This window comes from Lissotriton helveticus, chromosome 11 (assembly GCF_964261635.1).
Source record: "Lissotriton helveticus chromosome 11, aLisHel1.1, whole genome shotgun sequence".
In the NCBI taxonomy this organism is placed as follows: domain Eukaryota; kingdom Metazoa; phylum Chordata; class Amphibia; order Caudata; family Salamandridae; genus Lissotriton; species Lissotriton helveticus.
In genome coordinates this window covers 542,264,417-542,276,925 of record NC_136072.1, presented here as the reverse complement: position 1 = coordinate 542,276,925, position 12,509 = coordinate 542,264,417, and the positions used below count along the sequence as shown (strand labels likewise).

The 12,509-nt window shown below is 46.7% G+C and overlaps 1 protein-coding gene across 3 annotated transcripts in view; it reads left to right on the top strand.

Annotated features, from left to right (window-relative positions):
* The window catches only part of CHMP7 (charged multivesicular body protein 7), a 78,946-nt gene that overhangs the window by 19,000 nt on the left and 47,437 nt on the right, over nt 1-12,509 (top strand). The gene's annotated exons all lie outside the window — the stretch shown is intronic.

Here is a 12,509-nt window from a genome sequence, read left to right as displayed (position 1 = left end):
GTGACCCAGACTCTGTCCCCTCTGCTTTTAGGTTCTTCTCGACTCCGATCCACCCTTGGATCTATCCGGACACTTTCCTCCTGGTCGCCTGCAGCACTTTCTTGCAGCTCTCCATAGGATTCAGCGACGAAACCCGACACGAAAGAACACCTATGCACCCGGCTTCCCTGGGTGAGGTAATTCGAGCACTCCGGTGCTCCCGTGGGTAACAACTATCCAAGTGTCCTAGTTTAACAGGGTTTTCCCGTAGTCCACCCGGAAGTGTCCGAAATCAACTACTTTGTAACTTTTACGTTCCCATTGAATGTCTATGGTAACTTGCGTGTGTGTTTAGACACTGCACACGGTCTCCTACTTCCAATCCCTTGGTTGATCAGTGTAGCCCCAGCGATTTCCTAGGCCCTAGGCCTACTCACCTTTCCTAAAGTGGTTCTTATACCATTTCTTTAGTATATGGTTCGTGAGGCCCCATAGGGCAGAATTGTATTTGTGCAACTTATAGTATGCTTATTGAGTAACTTGTGCTGTATCTCGAACTCTGACCTCATAAAGAGTGCAGAGGGGTTGTGTTAGTAATAAATACATATATATTTGATATATACCTTGTGTGGTGTCCTTTCATTTGGTATTCAAGGGATTATAATTGGTAAAACAATTGGCTTCACATGCTCTCTGAAGTATTAGCCTAAGACTGCTTTGTCCATGCTACCACTAGGATAGCTGGTCTATAAGGTTGACTTTACAACCATCACCATAAGGGTTGTTTGGGCTGGTGCAAGGTGCTCACTAGAATAGTGAACATCATATACCAGGCCAACTACTCACAACAAGGACTATAAAAAGGGGGAGATTTATTTCAAAATATTTTATTGGGAGTTTCAGTATCAAACAATATACAAATAATACATTACAATAGTATATAAGAGTAGAGTAGTACAAAATAATACATAATAATTCAGAATGATACATGTGTGAAGCCGGCATAGGAGCAGGTCTGAAGGAGTCGGGGCTTAGTTCACATGCGCATTTGGATGGCAACCATGGAGGCATATGTAACTATCTTCAGCAGTCGAATATGAAATAATACAACACAAAAGTGAATAACGGCAGTATACAGTAGTATCAATAATGTCATGAGATTGGAGCTCAGGTTTACAGATTACACAGAGCTAGTAGAATAGCGCCAAGCTCACGAAACCCTGTAGTGTCGGCTCGGTTTGATTGTGTAGGGGGGGGGTATAGGTATCTAAGGCGGTTTATGGGTGGTATAGTAACTGTCAAGGGTAGACCACATCTTTCTCTTAGGGGGGCGCCATGGTGACTGCTGGAGCGCTATGTTATCAGCTCCTCGGAGGTTAATTACCCAATTGAGCCAGCAGGCAAAGTTTGCTTTGCTCGTATCCTTCCAGTTGTTTAGGACTACTTCGACCGCGGCTATGAGCAGAAGATCTAGTAGCGCCCTGTCATCGGCACAAAGGGAGGTATCTTGTAAAAAGCCGAAGACCAGATAGGGCAGCTCTCTGGACGGAGAGATGGGGAAAACTTTACTAATGAATTAGAAGATCTTGTCCCAAAGGGGACCACACAATCGCAATGGAGAATGAGGTGAGCTAAGTCACCTTCTGCCCGTTTACAGTTCCAGCAAAAGGCGTCTGGGCGTATGTTATGAGCATAGAGACGCGCCTGTGTCCAAAAGGCTTTATGAAGGAGCCAATATTTGGTCTGGGATAAAGAAGGGCTAACTTTGTGATGCATACAGGAGTCCCAGATATTGACCCAATCAGCCTCCGAAATCGGCACAGAGGAAAATGAAGACCAGAACTGCGTGAGCGGTGTGGTTAGGTTGGAATGCTGGGGGCGTAGGAGTCTGTACAGTGAGGACACCTGGTGGCCTATGTTGTTTAATCTATAGAGGTACAATGGGAGAGATGGAGGTGAAAGTGAAAACTTTGCTTTAGTGATTGCTGCCTTTATGTTTAAAAAGGTGTAAAACTCTATTGGTTCGAGATTGTAAGTGGATTGAAGGTCTTTAAACGGGATAGAGTATGACCCTTTGAATAGTTGGTGCGGGAAGAGGATGCCTTTTTTTATTCAGTGTGGATTGTACAGTGGCTTGCCCTTATGAAGTACTGATCGATTATGCCATAAGGACTCCCATCCCGAGCGACGAACGCTGTGTTCGAGAAATTTATCAATTTTAAGAAGGGCTGCTTTCGTATTTCGGAAAATTGGTTTCGAGTAGGTTAGTATGTTCAAATTGGTTGAGAGGGCAGCAGCAGAGTCGATGCCTCCTAGGATGGCTTGTTCGACCTCCAACTGCAAACACAACAATGATGGACAGAATGTGGATCAATGTCACACATTCACCCCAGTCCAAAGATCTGAGCCCAAATCCATCGTTTTTCCACTCCACACCACCCTGGGTTAGACAATGGCGATATGCAAATCAGCGCTGACCCTGTGCCCCATGGGAACAGTCCAGTCCGAACTACAAAAGCCATGTCCTTCCCAGAACGGAAACAAGCATTCGAGGACCGGCCCGGTTTCGAGGTAACACCTCTCTTCAGCCCGGCTAGCTTGATTCCAGTGGTGTGGAGTGCCTGGGACTCACGTCTGAGCATCCCCAGTACACTTAGAGCGGTAACTGCAAACACAACAATGATGGACAGAATGTGGATCAATGTCACACATTCACCCCAGTCCAAAGATCTGGGCCCAAATCCATCGTTTTTCCACTCCACACCACCCTGGGTTAGACAATGGCGATATGCAAATCAGCGCTGACCCTGTGCCCCATGGGAACAGTCCAGTCCGAACTACAAAAGCCATGTCCTTCCCAGAACGGAAACAAGCATCCGAGGACCGGCCCGGTTTCGAGGTAACACCTCTCTTCAGCCCGGCTAGCTTGATTCCAGTGGTGTGGAGTGCCTGGGACTCACGTCTGAGCATCCCCAGTACACTTAGAGCGGTAACTGCAAACACAACAATGATGGACAGAATGTGGATCAATGTCACACATTCACCCCAGTCCAAAGATCTGGGCCCAAATCCATCGTTTTTCCACTCCACGCCACCCTGGGTTAGACAATGGCGATATGCAAATCAGCGCTGACCCTGTGCCCCATGGGAACAGTCCAGTCCGAACTACAAAAGCCATGTCCTTCCCAGAACGGAAACAAGCATCCGAGGACCGGCCCGGTTTCGAGGTAACACCTCTCTTCAGCCCGGCTAGCTTGATTCCAGTGGTGTGGAGTGCCTGGGACTCACGTCTGAGCATCCCCAGTACACTTAGAGCGGTAACTGCAAACACAACAATGATGGACAGAATGTGGATCAATGTCACACATTCACCCCAGTCCAAAGATCTGGGCCCAAATCCATCGTTTTTCCACTCCACACCACCCTGGGTTAGACAATGGCGATATGCAAATCAGCGCTGACCCTGTGCCCCATGGGAACAGTCCAGTCCGAACTACAAAAGCCATGTCCTTCCCAGAACGGAAACAAGCATCCGAGGACCGGCCCGGTTTCGAGGTAACACCTCTCTTCAGCCCGGCTAGCTTGATTCCAGTGGTGTGGAGTGCCTGGGACTCACGTCTGAGCATCCCCAGTACACTTAGAGCGGTAACTGCAAACACAACAATGATGGACAGAATGTGGAGTGGAAAAACGATGGATTTGGGCCCAGATCTTTGGACTGGGGTGAATGTGTGACATTGATCCACATTCTGTCCATCACTGTTGTGTTTGCAATTATTGTTCGACCTCCAGCCAGACAGGAGTGTAGTCCGCCGTGGGGGCTAGCCAGTGGGAGCCTTGCTTTGCCAAGAAAGCGGTTTCGTATTGTCTAAAGTCCTGGAGGTTAACCCCTCCTATTGACCTGTTCAGGCGTAGTTTTTTAATGCTGATCCGTGCTTTTTTCCCTTTCCATAGGAAGGTGGTGAGTGCATTGTCCAGTTTGTGATGGAAGTCTTGGGTAAGAGATAGTGGTAGCATGGTAATAAGGTAATTCACCAGAGGTGAGATCATCATCTTGATGGTCTCAACTCTACCCCACCAAGTGATGAAGCGAGGGGACCATCCTTCCAGTTGGTTTTTGATTTTAGTCAATGTTGTTTTCTCGTTATGCTGAAGTTGCCTAACATATCTTTGGTAGCTAGAATATTTAAGGGTTTGACCTCAGATTTTCCCGATTAAGTTTATACCCCGAGTGGGTGGAGTACGTTTCAATGGTGGACATCAAGGCTGTAATGGAAGGTTCCGGGGTTTCAGTGACTACCAGGATGTCATCTGCATAGGCGGCTAATTTAACACAAGTATCTCCAAAATGAACTCCCTTAATATTATCATTCTTTTTAATGTCGGAGATGAGGGATTCCATCGCCAGGAGGAAGAGCGCTGGGGAGAGAGGGCAGCCCTGCCTGGTTCCCTGCTCAAGTTTAAATGGTTCCGAGAGGGAGCCATTTATGGCAATACTGGCGGATGGGGAGAGGTATAGAGCCATAACCATGTCTATGAAGGTGTTCCCTAAGTTGAAGTTGGACATGCAGTGTTTAAGAAAGAGCCATGAGACCCTATCGAATGCTTTCTCCGCGTCCAGCGTAATGGCAACGGAGGGAGCGGCGTCGACTTGGCTTTTTCTATGACGTGGCACAGTAACCTCGTATTGTCATTAGATATGTGGTGTTTGAGGAAACCCACCTGTGAGCTACTGATCAGCTTAGGGAGGAGCGAGTTCAGTTTTGTCACGAGAATTTTAGCGTAGATCTTACAGTCCAGATTTATTAGTAATATTGGCCGATAGTTCTTTGTCAATAGTGGATCTTTCCCTTCTTTAGGGATGATGATGATGGTAGCCTCACTCATTGAGTTTGTTACCCCTTTCTGTGAAGCGAAGGATTGGAATAGTTTTAGCAGAGTTGGGCTAATAGGGGTCGCGAATTCTTTATAAAAGCTGGCTGAGAAGCCGTCAGGGCCTGGTGCTTTATTGCTTTTGAGTGTCTTAATGGAGGCCGAGATTCCCTGTAATGTGAGGGGGGAATTTAGTTTGGACTTATCTACTTCATTGAGTTTTGGGAGACCTAAGGAGTTCAGGTATTTAGTGCACGCTTGGGGGTCAAAGTCTAATTTATTTTTGTAGAGGTCTTCATAGAATGATTTGAAGGTTTGTAGAATGTGGTGTTGCTTGGTTTGGACAATGTTATTCTGGTCTTTAATTGAGGCAATGTTAAATTGCTTTTTCTTATGCTTGAGGTAGGATGCCAGTAATTTTCCGGCTTTATTGCCCTCGCATAATTTCAAGGCTTTAAATTTATTAATCCAAACCCCAGCTCTTCTGCTAAGTATTGCGTTGTACTCGTATTTCTTTTTAGTGAGGTCATTCAGAATTGGTGTGTTTTGAAGATCAGCTGCATGAGACAATTCTAGGGCTTTAATGTCCTTCTCCAGGTTAACAAGTTTGAGGTTTAATTTCTTATTTGTTTGTGCTCGGATGCCAATAATCACCCCTCTTATAGTAGCCTTAAGCGCATCCCAGACATTTGCTATATCCAAGCCTGGAGTATCGTTTAAAGTAAGGTAATCCTGTATGGCGGTCTCGATCTTTTTTTTGTTTTCAGGTTCGGTTAGAATGTCGTCATTAAAGCGCCACCTTTTCGGGGGAAGAATGGAGCGTGATCCCGCTAAACTGGTTTGTATGCTGGAGTGGTCGGAGACCAGTTTGGGTGCTATGTTGGTTTCTTCTATGAGGTGTGTGAAGGGGCTGTTGACAAGGATGTAATCGATTATTGAGTAAGAATTGTGGGGAGTCGAGTAAAATGTATAGTCCCTACCGTCTGGGTGCTGTAAGCGCCAAGAATCTTGTAGGTCAAATTTGGAGCATAGACGTTGTAAGCTATCATGGGATCGTGTGGGGTCATAAGCACAATTAGACTGGCGGTCGATTATCGGGTCTAAAGGTAGGTTAAAGTCCCCTCCAACAATTATTAATTCATCCCGTGGGATGTTCTCTAGTGTAGGTGAGATTGAGTCCCAAAAGACCGGGTCATCTCCATTTGGGCCATAGATATTCAAGACATGAATGGGGTCGTCATCCCTCAATAGATGTGCCATGATTAGCCTACCGTCGTTATCCTGAGTGTAGGATACCAGGGAGATGTTGGATTTTATCGCAATGAGGGTGAGTATCCCCCTTGTTTTGTGTACTGCCGGGGAACAAAGAGTATGCGAGATCCAATGTTGTTTGATGAAATCAGCGTCATCGTTTGACAGTTTGGTCTCTTGGAGGAGGAAGATATCACCTTTGGATTTAGCTAAATATTCCAGGATTTTCCTACGTTTAACTGGGTGGTTAAGCCCTTTGACGTTTAGGGAGACTATGTTGAGGCCGTCTGACAGACACTTTGTGTGGGTCATAGGACTGCTAATTATCGCTTCTGATGGGGCCAGCGTACTATAGTGAAGTTTTTGGAGGTTGTGTACCTGGGAGACGGTATAAAAGGGCTATAAGGCTCGTGCACTTCAGAAAAGGGCTGTGGGTGTACGTATCGAGCATCTACTGAGAGACAAGCCGTTCTTGTTGGAATCTGTACTACTGTATAGAAAAAGAAATCATGAAAAGAAAGAAAAGAAAACAGAAAACATACTGAAACAATCCAAAAAGGACATTTTCTCCCCCCTCTCTCCTCTCCCCCTACCCACCGCTTTCCCCTCCCCCCTCCCCTAGAAATAGAACTTAGGAGCAGCGACGGCAGTACCGTCCAAGCTCAACGTAGGATGAATCATTAGGTGTTGACATAACAGGAGATAACAGACAATCCTAGTTAGTGTTTTCTAACTGTGCATAACTGTGCAGTGAGTAGTATAACGGTACATCAGATAATGTGACTGAAATTCTGAATTAACATTCTATGAGACTATAGATAACATAACAGAGCGCCGTTTTGCAGCTCATCTTTTCTAGAGCGGAAGTAACAACAGTGTTATTGTGCGTCATCTCAACAGTGGTACTTAATAAACATTGGAACATATTAGCTATGCATCTACAACTGGAGCTTAGAGTGCTGGTATGAGACAGGCATGTACGGTTCCAAACCTCGCCGTGATACTGAGGGTTAATATTCGTTACAGTTTAACGTTGAACGCAAGTGAGGATAAAAGATGTTCATACCTGATGCTGATGCGAGACTTGGGCAGTGATAAAAAGACAGCAGAACAGAAACTGAATTTTACACTTATTGGTTAGGTGGACTTAAAGGGCAGACGACCCACACTAAAGTGGGGACAAGCGAGAGCGCGCCATTGACCGGCTGACGGTGCAGCTAGGCCTAAGGACAGTGCACATGTGAAAAATAATGATTACCCGCATCTGCAAGAACGTCCAGCTCAACCCTGTCCTGTGCTGGGGTTAGAAACTTCTTGAGCGTCTGTCTTCCGTTTGTTTGAGGCGCTACTCGAGGAATCCATTGGTTGTGGAGGAGAGTCTTCCAGGTATTGGGCGAGATCACCAGGGTCAGAGAAGAAGCGAGGCTTGCCGTGGACAATGATCTTGAATTTCACTGGACCTGCGAGTGAGAATTGTATTCCCTTCGATTTCAACCTTTCTCTTTGAGCTAGAAAGCCTTTACGGATCTCAACAGTTTCTTTTGAGTAGTCCTGAGTAAAGGTAATACGGTGGCCCTCCCAGGAGACATAGTGATTGTTTCTGGCGTATTGCAGGATGACTTCGGTGTGCTGGAAGCGCAGTGGTTTGCTGATCAAGGGACGAGGGCCCTTTCTCCCATGAGGGACGAAGGTCGCAATCCTGTGAGCCCGGTCGAGCTCTAGCCCATGACTAAAAGTAATACCAGTGACTAACGGGATCCATGCTTCCAAGAAAGCAACACATGATTCAGCGTCTTTCTCTGCGTTTTCAGGCACCCCAAAAATGCGAACATTTCCCCTCCTGTTCCTATCTTCCAATTCCGCGTTCTGGCGTTTGAGGGTGTCGGTCGTCTTTTGAAGTTGTAGTATAGTCTTGGATGAAAGGTTTGCTTTGTCCTCAACATCGCTTATTCTTTGTTCAGCCTCACCGATGCTTTTGTGTATTGAGTTCATGTCCGCCCTTATCGCAGTGAGTTCGAGCTGCATGGTGTCGGTATTACCTTTTGTAGATTTAGATAGGTCATGAACCTCTGCCAATTTTTTGAGGATCATGTCTAATGTGCTGTTGAGGTCTGGTCTTGCTTTGATGGGTGATTCCGACAAGGAAGGTTCAGCCCGCACTTTCTTGTTCTTTTTGTCTTCCCTCTCCGCCATTTTAACAGGTTTACGTGACGGACTGGCGATAGGGCGGAATTCTCCCAGTTTGACGGTAGGAACAGGTCCAGAGAGTGCGGTTAGACTGTGAGAAAAACTGGGTTTAGTCGATGCGCAGGGTGCAAGTTCAAGGGATGACGCAGGTTGGGTGTACCTTGCGGCAGGGTATTGCTGATTAGTGCAGAATAACGCCTTACGGTGCTACAAGGTTCAAGTTGGTTACAGGGTTCTGCCTCACTACTTCACCCTTCTAAAGACAGTGGTAGTGGTAGTGGCACAGTCCCTTGGCAGAAGGTGGCGTCTCCCCGATATCGCAGGTGCCTCAGCAGATTCCGCAGTCCTACTGCGCAAATTTACAGTTATCCTGGGTCAGAACCACCCTATTGCTGGGATGACAGTTATATTTTCACACTTTTGCATGACCTATCAGTAGCAGTGTTTGTGGCAGTGTTCAGTGCAACAGTGTGCTCCAGTGAGCCTTGATTGGTTACAATGGCTAAATTAGCGATAGTGCCAGTAAATTACCAAACCCAGTGGCAATGGCTGGGCTTAAGGGTTATAGACAGACAGGTTCACTTCCCCGGCCCAGTATTCCCACTTCCTCGCGCTATTGCGATGTCCGAGTTGCCGCCATTTTAAGGTCAGGCGAGTCGAAGAGGAGATCCGAGTGTTGTGGGGGCCAGGTTATAGGCGAGCAAAGCTGTCACTTGTAGCGCTGGTGGGCAGGCTCACTTTTAGGTTCACCTTAGGTGCAGTGAAGTTGGGGTGTCATCCGTAATTCGCTTGGAGCCCCGGAACGTGCTGGTGGAATGCAGGCACTACGCCATTACTGGGACAGGCATGGAGGCGCGGAGGCTCGGGAGCAGACAAAGCGGCAAAGAGGACACCGGAGCACTCGTGGTTGGCATCGCTGGGAACGGCTCACCTTGGCAGAGTCGGTGAGGTGGTGTAGGCACTGCTAGACGGTGATGGGCAGATCGAGGCAGGCATAACCCCGGGTTTCCGTACTCAGCGCCATATTAGGCCGACATGAGGTGGCTGCATTCGCTCTTCAACTCGAGACCTGAAAGGAGCATTTGTCCGGCATTTCCAGCTCCGATTTTTGCTCCGTGAGCTCCCCGATGTGACGGGAGGCCGAATCGCGTATCGGCTAATCTGGAGACTTAGAGGTGATCTCCTGGGGAGAATGAAGTCGCTTTCCTACGCGGCAAGGAACAGATTAGGCGGCCATTTCCAATGCCGTCCAAGCCACGCCCCCGAAAAGGGGGAGATTTAGACCCTAAGCTTACTCATCTGCCTAGCAGCCAGATGGGCGGTGTGAGAAGGGGAAGCTTTGCAAGACTTCTGCTTGTGACCAGGACTGAGGGGCAAGACCTTATAGTTTCCCTGCTGGGAGAGGGAACATCACTCAAGGAAATAAAAAGCACCTGCCCTGGAACACCTGCACCTCCTTGCTTGCCAAGACCAGTGTGCCCTGTGAGGAAGAGGAGAGCGTTTGAGGGAGCATGGACAAGTGGGAAAGCCTGTATCTTGAGAACTCACTGTGTGAGGATTTGACTGTGAACTAATAAGGTTGTTGCCAGTGTGCAAGATTGTTTTTGGCAAACCCCGTATAACAGGAGAATGCTGCCATGGACTGATCTGTTCAGGAAGCACTAAGCCAGTACTGCCTTGTTGCAGTAACTCCATATTCCAGAAGTGGCCACCATTTAACTATTTGTGTGACCAGCATTCCTGGGGCCCGTGAACACCTTAGCAGCAATCCCTGTGTGCTAGGAAGTGTTGCCATGTTATGTTAGATGCATTTCTAAAGCGCAGCGGTTACCCAAAGGTCTACTGGCACTAGCAACTATCCTCTTAGCACAGAGCGCTGTAGAGATGTTACACGTTAAAAAGCCAGGTTTTTAGTCCTTTCCATTGTGTGGACGATTGCACCGGAGGAGTCTGTTGTGTCCGAAGGTACAGCAGCAACCCCTTATGCCAGAAGGGGCTGGCGGTACTAAGTTGCCAAATATTTTGGGCCGTCACCCGGGACTGGGGGAGGCTTTGACGGACAGGTCGAGCCCATACAACGAGATCTGCTGTGACTGACCGCCGAGGACTAGGAGGACATTGAGGAGGTCGTTACACCCTCTCTGGGCTCCAGTCGGGAGCCAAAGGATTGCATGAACGCTGGGGAGAAAGTGACTTGCTGCTCTGATTACTGAAGTGAGCGAGCAATGCCGCTCAGAAGAGGAAGAGTCCACCTGCCGCATGCCAAATCCTCCTAGCAGGATCTGAACTCACTAGTGCCCATGCTCAATTGACCCGCTACAACATCAAATGCTTCTGTGCAGCAGGAGCGGGTAAGACTTGAACTGGGCCTGTGGGGCCCTGGGGAATTTGCTGCTGTAGGTGCTGTGGCACCATAGACACTTTTGACTAATTCCCAAGAGTGAAAGGGGAACTCTTGAATATGGCCTACTAGTGTACATTCCCTGGATGCAGTAACAAGTGAATGGGGAAGAATCCCGACCACATTATACAGAAGAGGGTGAGACCGATATTAGCCTGACAAACACTAGAGTCCCAGCCTCAAGGGGACTGTGTTATTGCTTATGAATGTCTTTATACCTCTGCATGTGTAGAGTTAGGAATAAAAAAAGAAAAGAAAATGTTATATAAAATAAAAGCAAGTATTTGACTGGACATTGATTTATTGACAGTACTATGTGCACTTCTGAGTTAGGGGTTGTGTTCACTTACCTGCATTCACTCTATTCCCCCCGCACACCCCTTCCCCCCATCCTGGGAACCTTTGACTTCCAGTCCAGAGCTACCATTGAGAATCAAGTGGAGAAGGGGTACTTGGCACAGTGGCTCAGGTTCCATACTAGGTCAGGCCCAGGGACATCAGGAATAAGAGGCCTGAACCACCACAGTTGGGCCTTGTAGCTCCTGCATGTCTCATGGCCTTCCGATGGGGGTTCTGACAGTCGCTAATCCTGTCAGGCATATACCGTTACACTGATGAGTCATGGGACAAGTGGTTCTGCTAAACTCCTGTGACTGGTGCACACTGGGGGCAGCACGTGGAACTGACTCAACATATTGATCTCCATTCATTTTAGGTCTTTACACCAGAGTCATGTTTCCCAATCTGTGTGTGAGACGATTTTAGGTGGGTCGCGAATGTTCAAGCAATCAAAGACAGAGGTCAAATGTCAGTCTGTCTTGTGACAAATTGCTGCTCGTATTTTTTTAATAGGTGATTGGTATTTACAAACTCTTCTCTTTTTGCAGTCAGAGAAAGTAAAGTGTATTATGTGACAATCTTGCTGGTGTACAGTGAGTGTGAAAGAAAAAGCTGTAGGATGTAATTGTTTGTAACACAACAACATGTAAATACCTGTAAATGAAATGCACACCTTTAGTAGTTATTCTTGAGTGTGAGAAAAACAAATATTTTATTTTAATAGGATCAAAACAATCAAGACACTTTACTTGGTGATGCACAAATGATAAATATTTTCTGATTTCCACACATTTTCATTTTTGTGCATGATATTTTTAGCAGTAAAGTTGAATGTCTGTGATATTTATTGGTCATTACAACGGAAAATATGCTGTCTGTAAGTGGCAATGCGCTACCACATGCTGCTTTAGTTACATTAAAATATCGCCTGTCCATTTAAGCTAAGTGGGTTGCGAAAGTTTGTTCTAAAAATTGTGTTGTGGTTGTAAAAGGTTTAGGAAGCAGAGCTATAGAGGTTGGTAATGCTGCTGCAGTCAAAAGTAAAACTGAAATATTGGTTCGGGATAAGAGTGTGTAACTCAAAGTTGGGACCGCAGAGGGAACCCCATTGCCTAATCGCACGGACTACCACCTTGTTAAATCAATTGGTGGCTCAGTAGATAGAAATTTCCTCATTCCAGTCTTTCTCCATAGCAGACAATGACGAAGAGAGTGAGAACACCAAATGTGATAAAGGTTGAGTAAAATGCTCAGTGTATTTTCAGATGCAGTGTGACTTACTTGTACTTTTGTTTGATTTTTATCCTGGGCCCATACCTAAGGCCTTTAGGAAGACTGATCTTCACCTGGTCCAAGACCATGGTTCCAATCCCTCGTCAATTTCCTCTCAATCGACGTTTCTATTCCTTTGATTTTTCCTAGTTCAGTTATCCATACCCTCTTAACACTCTCACACCTTGTCTGACCTGCACTAATCATA